The sequence below is a fragment of the Onychostoma macrolepis genome, chromosome 21, assembly GCF_012432095.1.
Source record: "Onychostoma macrolepis isolate SWU-2019 chromosome 21, ASM1243209v1, whole genome shotgun sequence".
NCBI classification, from domain to species: domain Eukaryota; kingdom Metazoa; phylum Chordata; class Actinopteri; order Cypriniformes; family Cyprinidae; genus Onychostoma; species Onychostoma macrolepis.
In genome coordinates, this window is record NC_081175.1 from 30,107,985 (window position 1) to 30,122,647 (window position 14,663).

The 14,663-nt window shown below is 41.2% G+C and overlaps 1 long non-coding RNA gene across 2 annotated transcripts; it reads left to right on the forward strand.

Annotated features, from left to right (window-relative positions):
- Nucleotides 1-7,386: 7,386 nt before the first annotated feature.
- Nucleotides 7,387-13,082, forward strand: LOC131528674 (uncharacterized). Of its 2 annotated transcripts, XR_009267918.1 has the most exons (6): nt 7,387-7,541; nt 10,651-10,714; nt 10,848-11,038; nt 11,242-11,537; nt 11,963-12,078; nt 12,189-13,082. It is a non-coding gene; the product is annotated as an uncharacterized LOC131528674 (long non-coding RNA). The 2 variants fall into 2 exon arrangements; XR_009267917.1 differs by having other exon boundaries at nt 11,242-12,078; nt 12,189-13,078.
- The last annotated feature ends 1,581 nt before the right edge of the window (nt 13,083-14,663 follow it).

The following is a 14,663-nucleotide window of genomic DNA, read 5'->3' on the forward strand; positions in this document are numbered from 1 at the left end:
TTATTTTATTCTGTACTATTTTATTATTTTATTACTCATCCTTCCTCTATTCTAGGTTTATGCAACAACCAGTGGAAGACAATTTTGCAGTAAAAACTATTGTCTATAATTCAAAATGATTTTTGTAACATCCACTTTTTGACTCATTATTTGATCAGATTGTGGCAAGTACACACAAAATTATATAACTTTTTTTTTTCTGAATTACTAAATGAACATGATTTAATTAGCCACAATTTCCTGTGGCATTAATGACAAATACTTGGGTTTCTGTGTATCTGCTTTGAAATGAGATAGAGACAAATTCTCTATAAATACAATGACATCAAGAATGTTTGTGTCACACTGTTAGCATAAGCTGCTAAATGAGTCTGAAACTGACCTGACAAGAACAACTGTAAAATCTTGCATCAGATCAGTGTGTGCATTATTACACATTGCATTGAAGTGTATGTACATCTTATCAGTTCTTGTTCTTGCCAATGCAACATTTATGTTTTTATTCCAGCATTTCGATCATCGCAAACAATAAATTTGCTCTGTCCGGTACACTTTCTCTGCCTGCGCGACTATTCTCTCCTCTTATGAAATATGAGCACACCAGAATGAACTATGGCTTGTACAGTTATTTATGGCTTGTACATCAGCAAAAATTCACATAGCAGAGACATGGCCGTTTGGGGTTGTTTTAGAGCAGGGGTCTCCAACCCTGATCCTGGAGAGCTAGTGTCCTGCAGATTTCAGTTCCAACCCTGCTCCAAGACACCTGTCTGAAATTAACAAGTAGCCTTGAAGACCTGATTAGCTGGTTCAGGTGTGTGTGATTGGGGTTGGAGCTGAAATCTGTAGGACAGTAGTTCTCCAGGAGCAGGGTTGGAAATCCCTGTTTTAGAGAGTAGGCTAGTATTTAAAAAAATATATTTTTATTTTCAATTCATAGGTTACAAAGTACTTGTTTGTCAGCATGGTTACAGATTACAGCTGTTTCTAGTTCAGTTAGTTTTCATATTTACACTCCTGAGTTTTGCCTTTATTTTGCCAAAATGGGTTTGGCGTTGTTCCTGATGTTATATCTGATGATATCTTAATCTTTTATATTTTCTTAATCTTATCATATCTTGTAATTGTCACAGATCAGTCAGGCCCTTCACTCCACCAATCACAACATTCCACATCCCGGAGTTCTAATCACACACACCTGCACCTGATCACCTCCTCATCAACCCACACTACAAAAGCTCACCACACACACACTTCATTGTCCGATCTCGTCATTGCTACGTGGACTCAGACATCCCAAAACGAAGAGAACTATATCCTTCCTATATTCTAAGACCGCTTACCTTGTATAACTTACCTCCTGTGTTCCTCCTCCTTGTGTCACCCTCTCTCTCTGCAGAAGTCCCAGCACGAAGTGTGTGTGTGTGTGTCACTCCCTGGATTCAACCTGTCTCGTCTACCTGTATTCCTGGAAGAGGAAAAGAGTTATCACCACCTTATCATCCTCACTAGTATTGCTGTTTACAAGACATCTACTCACCTCTCAAGACCTCTCGATTCACCTGTGTGCTGAACCTGTTTTAATAAACCACCTCATACTCACCCATCACCTTTGTGTCCGAGTCCGTCCATAACAGAAGATCGGACCAACACCGTCACTACAGGATGAGCATGCCGGACCCCCTTCAAGAGCTGGTGGATACTCTCAAGAAGTTGCTATCACAACCGCCCGCACCAACGGCACCACCAGCTCCACCACCACCACAATCACCGCCTAACCCCACTACGAGCACTCCTTCACCGATCGTTTTCGCCAGTCCTGTGGCCAGACCAGCGCCCTTCTCTGGTTCGGAGGAGGAATGCGATGGCTTCATTCTCCAAAGCACCTTGAACATAAACCTCCACCCACACGTTTTCACCACAGATCAGTCAAAAATTGCATACATCGTCACCTCACTCACCGGTCCTGCTCTGAGATGGGCAGAGACCATTTTGAACCAGGCTGGACCCGCTACCCACAGCTTCAACAATTTCATCCATCACTTCAAATAAGTGTTTAGCGTATCGCCTGGAGATTCCACTGTTGGTGAACAACTGTATCAACTCCGTCAAGGTACGAACACCATCCACCAATACGCCTTACAATTTCGAACCCTGGCAGCCGCCAGTGGTTGGAACGAACCTTCACTCATCACAGCTTTCCGACAAGGACTCAACCCTCGACTCCGCCTCCACCTCAGTGCCTACGACGATAACTACGGTCTGGAAAAATTTATTCAACTCGCTATTCGTTGTTCTAATCGCATCCAGTCCTGTTCTCCGGATCCTGCCATCGCCATCGCTACTCCTCCACCTCGCCGACCAGAGAAGGATGACCCTCCAGAACCCATGCAAACTAATACTACCCGTTTACCACTAACAGAACGACAACGACGCATTTCTCAAAGATTGTGCCTCTACTGCGGAGACGATGGACACCGAGTGTTGGAGTGTCCCTTGCGACCACAAAGGGTCTTGGTGAGTTCTGTCCTCGCTCCTCTTCCCAAGCTTAAGCCCCTCTCCACTCGTGCTTTGCTTACTGCCTGCTCTGATGTATTTGCAGTCACCGTCCTCCTCGACTCTGGTTCCGCGGGGAACTTCATCCCCACTTTCGACACCCCGAAAAGTTACGAGGCACAATCCATAACGGGCCAATCACTCACCAAGAGGACCATCCATCTATGCACCGAGCCAGTTCAACTACAGATTGGGCAACTACACAGGGAAGACCTTCAATTGCTGGTTCTGGAGGGTTCGACAGTGGACATCATTTTGGGTCGACCGTGGCTGGTGCAGCACGATCCACATCTGTCTTGGAGGACAGGAGAGGTCCTAAAGTGGGGTGAGAAATGCTTCCCTCGCTGTTTTCCCAACTTACCTCAACCAAGGCAACAGGAGAGACCTCAAATAACTATCGGCACCACATCCATAGAAAGTCCTCAAGAAAACCTGTCAGTCGACATCCCTTCATGCTACTCCCACTTTAGTGACGTCTTCTGTCCGAAGAGGGCTGCCCAGCTACCCCCACATCGGCCATGGGACTGTGCGATCGATCTCCTTCCGGGTGAGCCAGTACTACAAGGAAAAATGTATCCACTTTCACCACCGGAACAGAAGGCCATGGAAGAGTATATTGAGGAGGCATTACACCAAGGATACATTGTACCATCTACCTCCCCTGCTGCTTCCAGCTTTTTCTTCGTGGCAAAGAAGGATGGCGGCCTATGCCCCTGCATTGATTACCTTAAACTCAATGAAATCACAGTCAAATTCCGGTATCCCCTTCCCCTTGTTCCAGCAGCCCTTGAACAACTGTGCGGCGCCACCATCTTCACAAAATTGGACCTCCGCAGCGCCTACAACCTCATCCGAATACGAAAGGGAGATGAGAGGAAGACCGCCTTCATCACCCCTACTGGTCACTACGAATACCGGGTAATGCCGTATGGGCTTGTCAACGCCCCCTCAGTCTTTCAGGGGTTTATGCACGAGGTTGTCATGGGTCTGTGTGCTCATTCTGTGTGTGTGTGTGTGGCTCTGCTCGTTGTGCTTGTCAGCGTTGCCTAGTTACCGTGCACCTGACAAGGTAATCAGAGCAGTACAGGTGTTGCTCGTCTGCACTGCCTATATCTGGCTGGCGTGTTTGTGGGGTATTGTTGGATCGTTGTTCATGTCCTGTCTCGCTCTCTGTCAGTCCTTCTAGTTCCCGAGTTTTCTTCGCCTGGCTGCTGTTCCTTTCCCCCTGGAAAGTGTGGACTATTGGAGCGTTTGCGCTGCCTGAGCTGGAGATTCTGCTTCACCGGATTATCAGCACTTCCTCTGTGGCTGTATTATTGGAGTTGTCTAATAAAGACTTATTATTGACTCTCAATTGGATCTTGAGTTTCTGTACCGTGACAGAGGTGCTCTGGGAGTTCCTAAATCGCTTCGTTATCGTGTACATAGACGACATCCTTATCTACTCCCGGAGCCTGGCCGACCATCGCCACCACGTTGCGGAGGTCCTCCACAAACTCCGTCAGTTTCACCTCTATCTCAAAGCCGAAAAATGCACCTTCCACCAACCCTCAGTACACTTCCTCGGTTACATTATAGACCATCGTGGCATGGACAAGGGGAAGGTGGAAGCAGTCACATCCTGGCCAGTCCCCACCAACATTAAAGAACTTCAAAGATTCCTAGGATTTTCAAACTTCTATCGTCGATTCATTCCCAACTATAGCACCACCACCAGCCCACTCACCGACCTGTTGAAAGGAAAAACCAAGATTCTCATCTGGAACCCGAAAGCCCAAAAAGCTTTTGAAGATCTCAAACAAGCATTCACCAATGCACCACTCCTTACGCACCCAGACCCCGAAACACCGTTCATTGTTGAAGTAGACGCATCCACCACAGGCGTAGGAGCCGTCCTTTCTCAGCAGCAGGGGAAGCCTCCCAGACTCCATCCATGCGCCTATTTCTCCAAAAAACTCAGCCCGGCGGAACGGAATTATGATATCGGGAATCGGGAGTTATTGGCGGTTAAGTTAGCCCTTGAGGAGTGGAGGCACTGGTTGGAGGGGGCAAAGCACCCCTTCCTTGTTCTGACTGACCATAAAAACCTGCAATACATCCGAGAAGCCAAACGACTCAATCCCAGACAGGCCAGATGGGCATTATTCTTCACTCGTTTCCAATTCACGATCTCCTACCGACCCGGAACCAAGAATATTAAGGCTGATGCCCTATCCAGAATCCATACTCCCGAAGATGACGACCAAGAACCCGAAAATATCCTCCCAACAACTATCATCACCAGTCCAATACAGTGGACCTCTCCACCAGTCGCCTCCTCCACACCTCCCGCCAATCCGCCGGGCTGTCCACCAAACCACCAGTATGTACCTAGGAACCAACGGACTCCCTTAATCCACTCCACCCACGCCTCACTTGGTACTGGCCACCCAGGGGCCAACGCAACTCTCTCGCTGCTACGAGACCGCTTCTGGTGGCCCAACATGGCCAGGGATGTCAGAAGGTTTGTGCGAGGCTGCCCGGACTGTGCCATCTCCAAGAGCTCCCGTCATCTCCCAGCAGGCAAACTACATCCTTTACCCATACCTCAACGTCCGTGGTCACACCTAGGAGTTGATTTCATCACCGACTTACCACCATCCAATGGAAATACATGCATACTAGTCATCATAGACCGATTCTCCAAGTCCTGTCGTCTCATTCCCCTCACCGGTCTCCCAACAGCTCTCCAAACAGCTGAACTCCTATTCAATCACGTATTTCGATATTTTGGCATCCCCGAAGACATAGTATCCGATAGACGTCCCCAATTAATCTCCCGAGTCTGGAAAGCCTTCTCCCTCCTAGGTGTGACCATCAGTCTCTCATCCGGTTATCATCCACAGTCCAATGGGCAGACCGAACGCAAAATCCAGGAGATAGGGCGATTCCTGAGAACCTTCTGCCATAGCCGCCAGAACTCCTGGAACCAGTTCATAGGCTGGGCCGAGTACGCCCAAAACTCCTCACGACAACAATCCACTGGACTTACCCCATTCCAGTGCGTACTCAGTTTCCAGCCTCCCGTGTTTCCCTGGTCAGGTGAACCATCCAATGTCCCTTCCATCGATCACTGGTTCCGGGAGAGCGAGAGAGTCTGGGACGCAGCACACCATCAACTCCAACAGGCAGTGCGCAGACAAAGAGTGACAGCCGACGCCCGCAGATCAGAGAACCCGAACTACCAACCAGGGGAAAAGGTCTGGCTGTCGACCAGGGACATCCGTCTGCGCCTGCCCTGTAAGAAACTTAGTCCCAGATTCGTTGGCCCCTTCACCATACTGGAACGTGTCAACCCTGTCACATACAAACTCGAATTACCACAACACTACAGAATTCACCCCACGTTCCATGTCTCACTACTAAAACCCTTCTCTCCACCTCTCACCACAGGGCCTGACTTGGACGAAGAGACCCCTCTCCCACAAATCCTAGACGAAGGTGCGGTATATCAAGTTAAGGAGATCCTGGAATCCCGGCGTCATGGTGGTAAATTGGAATACCTCGTGGACTGGGAGGGCTACGGCCCTGAGGAACGCTCTTGGGTAGCCAGAGATGACATCTTAGACCCAACTCTACTCGAGGAGTTCCACACCGCCAACCCAGATCGCCCAGCACCCCGAGGCAGGGGCAGACCACCACGACGCCGAGGTCGGCCCTCAGGAGCGGGCCGTGGAGAGGGGGGTACTGTCACAGACCAGTCAGTCCCTTCACTCCACCAATCACAACGTTCCACATCCCCGGAGTTCTAATCACACACCTGCACCTGATCACCTCCTCATCAACCCACACTACAAAAGCTCACCACACACACACTTCATTGTCCGATCTCGTCATTGCTACGTGGACTCAGACATCCCAACATCCTGAAACGAAGAGAACTATATCCTTCCTATATTCTAAGACCGCTTACCTTGTATAACTTACCTCCTGTGTTCCTCCTCCTTGTGTCGCCCTCTCTCTCTGCAGAAGTCTCAGCACGAAGTGTGTGTGTGTGTGTCACTCCCTGGATTCAACCTGTCTCGTCTACCTGTATTCCTGGAAGAGGAAAAGAGTTATCACCACCTCATCATCCTCACTAGTATTGCTGTTTACAAGACATCTACTCACCTCTCAAGACCACTCGATTCACCTGTGTGCTGAACCTGTTTTAATAAACCACCTCATACTCACCCATCACCTTTGTGTCCGAGTCCGTCCATAACAGTAATGGTATTAGAAGTATTTTAACTAATAATTTACAGTTCAAGATTTGTTTTAGATATGTTATGCATAGTTTGAACATTTAATCAAATATTCATCAGTCTTTAGAGTGGTTTCACAATGTTGTCTATAAGCTAAGACAATTAGCTGTGACGATCCTGCATCTTGTCCTGATCTTTGACTTTGTATGAAATAATTAATGACTGATGTATTAGATGATGTTTTTGAATATGAATATCAGCCAGTAACTGTGTCCATATGTCTGACTAAAAGTACTTTCATCCTTTTCACATGTCATCCAGCAACATAATGATAATGCCAGTGTTCATTTTATTTCAGTAATTTCGTATTATTATATCAGCTATCAGTGAGAGGTATCAGGTTTTTGTATCTGTCACTGTAAGGTCTTATGGTGGTGTTGGTTTTTCAGATGAATATAATGCATGTGTTATAAGCTACTTTTGTCACGATGAGGAAGTTCTTACTCTGCAGCGAAATTGTGGTCACAGAGCTGTTGAAGTGTAGCGCAAACCACACAAACAGCCAATCAAAGTACACTTCAGTTTCCTGTTCTTAGAATTGAATCATTTGCTGTTTGCAGAATATCAGAGTAATGAATTGAAGCCCTTCTGCTGTTGTAATGTGTATCTTCTCACTATATAAAAATACCCCTGAAGCTCAGACGGCACAACATTAGATCTCAGAGTCATGATGGATGTTTCTTCTCTTCAGATCAACACAAGGTGATTAAAATAATGTTTTTTTTTTTGTTTTTTTTGTTTTTTTGTTAAGAGATATTCATTATTTAAACTATTACAGTATTGTGAAACTATGAAATAGAAATATCAAAAAATACAACATGGCAAAGATAGTAGTAAGAATATATTATATTATATTATAGCCTAGTAACAACAACAACAAAAGAAGACCAGTCTGGCAGGCTAGAGATCTGATGAAAATGAAAGAGGAGCGCTTCTGGTAACACTTTACAATAAGGTGTCATTTGTTAACATTAGTTAATGTGTTAACTAACATGAACGAACTATGATCAACACATTTATTACAGTATTTATTAATCTTTGTTAATGTTAGTTAATACAAATACAGTTGTTCATTGTTTATTCATGTTAGTTCACAGTGCATTAACTAATGTTAACAAACACAACTTGTGATTTTAATAATGCATTAGTAAATGCTGAAATTAACATGAACTAAGATTAATAAATGCTGTAGAAGTATTGTTCATTCTTAGTTCATGTTAACTAATGTAGTTAACTAATGTTAAGTAATGAACCTTATTGTAAAGTGTTACCGTGCTTCTAAACTAAAGCAGCACAACTTTAATGCTTTCATCTCTTTTAAATCATTGATGTAGAAACACATTTTTACTGAACAAGTGTTTTATTCCTAAAGAAATTGATTGATTTATTTCTGTTTTGCCACAAGAAGGAAACCAAATTCCATGTGTTGCATGCAAGAAAGTACTGTATCTGTATTGTTTTGATCACCATGCGATGTTCCTCTTCTTCTTGTGTAAATGACAGAATGATGATTTTTGAGGAAGAGCTCTTTCGGGTGGATCGGGGGAAAACGCCTCTCTTAAGGACTGTCATTTTTTTTTCTGAGGAACAGAACAAAAGTTAAATGTGTCCAGAATAGTTATCATAGTTTTAGTGGCAATTATACAATTTATAAGCATGAAAAATGTCCAGAGTTTTTATGTTATTAGATTTTTAACAAAAATGTAATTTGCACCAAGTGTTTTGCCCCTCAGTCTGACAAAGCAATTAGCATTATAGGTTTACAGCAAAATCAGAGTACATGCAGTTTGAGATTAAAATGATTTTTTTTAATATTTCTACATCACCCTTGTCAATGTAGTCCATAGTTACAAAAATGTATCTTGATTGTATCTAGTGGATATTTTGGGAAAAACAGTAGGGAGCGTTTTACTCCACGCTACCATACAGCTGAGCAAAGACTGTGCTTTAAAGTGAAACTTGACTCTGATTACTTAAATATACTTTACAAACTGTGACCCTGGAGCACAAAAGCAAAAGTCGCTGGGGTATATTTGTAGCAAAAGCCAAAAATATATTGTATGAGTAAAAATTATCGATTTTTCTTTTATGCCACAAATCATTAGTATATTAAGTAAAGATCATGTTCCATGAAGTTATTTTGTAAATTGTCTACTGTAAATATATCAAAACCTAATTTTTGATTAGTAATAGGCCTATAAGAACTTTCTCAATATTTAGATTTTTTTGCACCCTCAGATTCCAGATTTTCAAATAGTTGTATCTCAGCCAAACATTGTCCTATTTTAAAACAAACAAAAAAAAAAAAAAAAAACATACATCGATGGAAAGCTTATTTATTTATGTATAAACCTCAATTTCATAAAATTTACTGGTTTTGTGGTCCAGGGTCACAATTTACAAAATCATCTTTCTTTGATTCTCCTGTTGAAAATTAAAATATGTGGTTCGAGCCGGTTGAGATTAGGGTTTCCACCCGTCCCTTAAAATACGGAATCGTCCCGTATTTAAAGGTAAAATGATGCGTCCCGTATCAAATCAATACGGGACGCGATTTGTCCCATATTTTACAAGGGCCAAAGGCTTATTTGAACAAATAAGTATTTTGCACTGTTTATAATACTAATAGCAATTATAATGAAATCAATCTCATAAGAAGTATGAAAAAAAACCATTGACTCTGGGACGATGGAACCGGAAGTGCTAAAATGCACTCGCTTCCGGGTTTTCACCTACAAAGTGACATCATAGTTCCCCCACTCTATGAGAAGCTCATTTGCGCGTGATTGCATTTTGGCGTCTTTGTTTCCATAGCAACGGAGTCTCCAGAACGTGCGCTGTTAAAGCCCTTTACACGAGCGCTAAACATCATTTACAACATCTAGAGCTCACATCCGGCCTTTAAACACAAGACTCTCCAGGTGTAGGGCTGAATGGGAAAGTCATCAATGGTCTGTCCTGTATCTAATGATGAACGCACAATTTGCAGAGAAGCATTCAGTTGCTCATGGTGGACTGTCTGACTTAAAGGGAAAATGTGTAAAGGATAAAACATTTTTTATCGTTTACACACCCTCAAGTTGTTCAAAACCTGTAATCATTTCTTTCTTCTGTTAAACATAAAAGAAGATACTTTGAAGAATGTGGGTAAGCTAACAGTTTCTGGTACCCAATGACTCTGATAGTATTTTTTCTCTACTATGGAAGTTACTGAGGACCAGCAGCTGTTTAGTTACCCACATTCTTCAAAGTATCTTTTTTGTGTTAAAAAGAAGAACTTTATGCAGGTTTATAAAAACCTGAGTAAATTATGACAGAATTTTCATTTGTGGGCGAATCATACCATTAAAGTGACAGACACATCGTATAGGCCTATTGTTTTATTAAAATTTGGATAGTCTGTTAATATAATATTCCATACATTATCAGAGCTTGGTAGACATAATTATTATATTTTTAAACATGATTAGACAGATGAATTAATAGGTTAGAATTAATTTTAGACCCTATTTATTAATTTATCATTTATATTAATCATAAATATATACATAATAAATATAAATATACATACTACTACTACTACTACAATTTGGCACTTTATTACATAATAATGTGTTTCGTGAATGGGTGTCCCATATTTTGCCTTGCTAAAGGTGGCAACCCTAGTTGAGATGTTAAATAATTCACAGAGCAATTGGGAATTTATATGAATGTATCTATGAGGGGATTTAGATGGTATTTTCTTTTCATCTTGCCCCTGTATAATGCATTTAAAGTAGTGTTTATAAACACAGAGCTGCTTTGTTTACAGCGGTAACCATGGAAGCGCTGTATCACTGCTGTTCATAAGCGCCACCTGCTGGCAGAGAATCTGAGTTGAGTGAATGGTTACATCCTTACTGTTGACTGTTACTGGTTTAGTCACATGATGATATAAACTGAACTTGCTCTTGAACTAAAACCACTGGCTTTAACTAAACTCTTCATGTCATTTGTGTGATTTCACAGATATATTATGATTATAGAAATGAGATAACAGAGAGAGAAAACTGCTGGAGCATCAGAAACCAGATAAGAAAAAAACAACAGGACAGAGAGAGAAATGGAGGACGGAAATGAGACACAAACCAGTGAAACACAAGAGAAAAACAGACAGAGACTTGTTAGATGTAACAGTATGGATAAAATAAACCCAAGCTGTAAGTGTTTGTTCATTATGTAAATTCTAGTCTTCACAAACCTGTCTTAAAGCTTCACATTCAGACAGATTGATCAGATCTTCTGTAAGATGAAAGTTTACAGATGTGTGATTGTGTGTCAATGACAGAATGTATTATAGATTGAGAACATAAATCAGATTATCCTCATTGTTTTGGATTTGTTTTATGTTTGTGATTTCCAGTCTCTCGTGATCCAGACGGACCTGTAAACTTTAATTCTGGAGAAACTTCAGCATGTTCTGAAGAACACACAACATCCCTGAGACAGCAGCAGCTGAAGACAACACCATCATGATCACAGACTCCATCCATCCACACTACAGTCTGCTCAGATCTCAGGGACGTGCAGACAGGGGCAGTGGAAAAAAAGCACTTCTCATATTTACTTTAATTTTAAAGAACCTTTAACATCTGAAGAGCCTTTCTGTTTCACAAAAGCTTCTTTGTGGTGAAAGAAGGTTCTTCAGATTATAAAAAGGTAAGAAAGAGATGGTTTTTCAAAGAACCTTTGACTGAATGCTTCTTTGTGGAACCAAAAATGGTTCTTCTATGGCATCGCAGGAACATTTTAAGCACCTTTATTTTTAAGAGTGTAGGCAACAACTAAAGAAACTAAGCCACAATGTGCATGTTTTCTATGCTACTAGTTTAATGTATTTAGAATAAATGACTGCACAAAGGTGAGGGACATATTTTCACTAATAATTGGTTTATTTTGCAGAAGACAATAAATTGTTTTAATTCTTTTGGTGTTATTGTAATGTTTATGCCCATGATATATAGCCTTAGCTAAACTTTAGCTAACTTATGACATGGTAGCTCATAAGTCATGGATGCTAGCAAAACAAATTAACTATATTTGCCTTTTGTCTTTTGTTCATCATCACTCACCTCCGCACCAAGACAAACAAACATCAGTGTCTTCAGTTCACTGCACAACAGCTGCAGCTCGTCTGTATGGACAATATATCCATCCACTAGACAACACAGACCTCTATATAAAGTCAATCATTGTAAAGGTCAGCATTCCTCTACAAATAGTGAGCAGTATTTATTAAAATTCAGTGCACAGCGCCACCCTCAGGCTGAATAACTCAATGACGCTGAAGCTTCATCTGCATGTGTTCAGAATCAGTGACCAGACATTACACCAGACTACAGATTAGATCCAGACTCTGATGAACACAACACTGAGAAGATGATGCTGACCCTGAGAGGACTTCAGATGACCCCAGCTCTCAACCAGCAGAAAAACTGACCAATTCTCTCTGAAGCTGCTTTGAAACAATATACTGTCATACAGATAACAAAAACTATTAGAAATAAACCAGGTCTGTATGTATGTGAAGGAACTCAACATTTCCAGAATAAACAAATGAACACAATAAACAGACTCAATGTTCCTCTTCTTGCAGTCAGATAAAGTGCTGGATTGACCTTTGACCCCTGTAATACAGTCACGTGTCTCCCTCTACAGACGATCATCAGAATCACAGCAGAATTAAAGATCTACAAATATATCTGAAAGTATTTTACAGCAACAGCAATGAAAACACACGCACAGATGCTGCAGTTTTCATATGCTACACACCTGGTTTTATGTAGGCCCACCCACCTCAACATTTCTGGCTACGCTAGTAGTGATATCAAGCAGATCTCCATCATCTTCTAACTGAAGATTATGTGCAAAATCATGGCTCAGTCATAAATGCATTACCTAGTTATAATATGTTTTCTTCATTTCAAAGCTACAAAAAATAAAGTAAAATGATGCAAATCTTTACATCATACAAATGCATTTTAATCTAAGAGGAAATAAGTTGATACACTCATACTATGTAGAACATGGCTGTGAAGTAATTTTTGGCTGTGTAGTAATTATTATTTATGTATCTACTCAGTGAATATCTGATTTCAGACGCAGTCATATTTGTTTGTAGAGTTTCAGATCTCAGTCTAAAGGTTAAATTTGCGACACAGAGCTGAAGATGTAAATGTGTGAAACACACCTGATTCACATCAAGGTCCACTGTTTAAAAACAATAGAGTGTATATTATAATATAGCGTAAACTGCTAAGTTTGCTTTTTAATGCAAAATCACCATTAGGCCTATTATTAGTGAGCTGATAACTGAATGCCATTCACTGAATTAACTATCAAAAATGTATTTGTATATACTTGTATTAAATAGAATTAAAGGCATTGTAAATAAAAATGTGTAATTAATAGTATTTATATTTTTTGTAATGCATTCACGATGGAAACGCTTGTTTCCATCTTTGTCCGGTAGATGGCGAAAGTAGATTTTTCACTGTAATCTCAAAGGTGTTTAGTTTCAGGTTACAGTATGAGAAGAGATCTGATCTGAAGATGAATGAAGATCATAATGTCACACATAGAGCATAATTAGACTGAAACCAGTTATATCCTCATGAAGCTGATTATGACAGAGAAAACAACACAGCTAATGGCAAATCTGACAACAATAGTTAATAAAAATGTTTTATTTCTATAGCACCTTTCCAGGGCTCAAGGACGCTTTACAAACAGGGCCGTCGCCAGAAAATCTTCATTGGGGGGGCATTTCGTTTTCATAGGGGGGCACACTTTTTTATGATCTCAGAAACAGACATTCACCAAAATAATAAGGGCTCTGCCCTGCTGGATTTGGTGAAGCCGGTCCGAACTTCGCGCTGTTCAATTGGACTATTTACTGGCGGGTTAAGCTATTCGGCTTATTTTTGGGACTGAGCTTTTTGTTTTGTTTTTTTGTTGTTTCAATAAACTCGTTTTATTCACCTGCCATTGGATCCCGGTCTCGTTCCTGATATATGTAGGCTATGTTAGAATCACCGCTCAAATCGCCAGAGTTTTGTTCTGCACGCTCGCGAATCTTCTCTTTATAACACTATGTATAGGCTAAATAGAGATTCACTGTGCAGTGTAGAGAGAGATTCGTTGATTATAACTTAACTTTGTGAGATCGTGATGAACTATGGGTGGGTAATCTCTCTTAACGATGCTGCTGATAAAAAAAATTCTCCATTCCTATCGCAAGTAAAATCCAAAGTACAATTCCAATCGCCTCTGATTACTAAAAGATCCTCATTAATATAAGAAGAAACCACATCTTTAAGTTTAAGAGAAAAAGCAATCCTCTCTCTACCCGTTGTAGGAGCATAAACATTTATTAAACCAAAAACTCTATTTTTTATTTCAATTCTGAGAGCAAGTAGGCACCCTTTCACTATCTCACTTTTAGATTAAATCTTTACTTTACATCTGGGTGAAAATAATATTGCTACCCCTGCACAAAGGTTGGTGCCATGACTCAAAAACATGATCTCCCTCCCACCACACACTCCAATCAACTTCATTATCTTCGTTATGTGTTTCTTTTAACTTTTGATAATGGCCATTTACTTCTGTCCCTTGCCCCATTTACATTTAAGGATCCTACTCTAAGAATATCCATAGTAAAAAGTGGAAAGGAAAGAAAAAAGAAAGAGAACCACAGAAAAAGGTCAAATCCCCAAATATTTCTGTCAAATATTTCTTTAATCTGAACCTTTAATTATGGACGCGATAAATTTCTCCAGATCA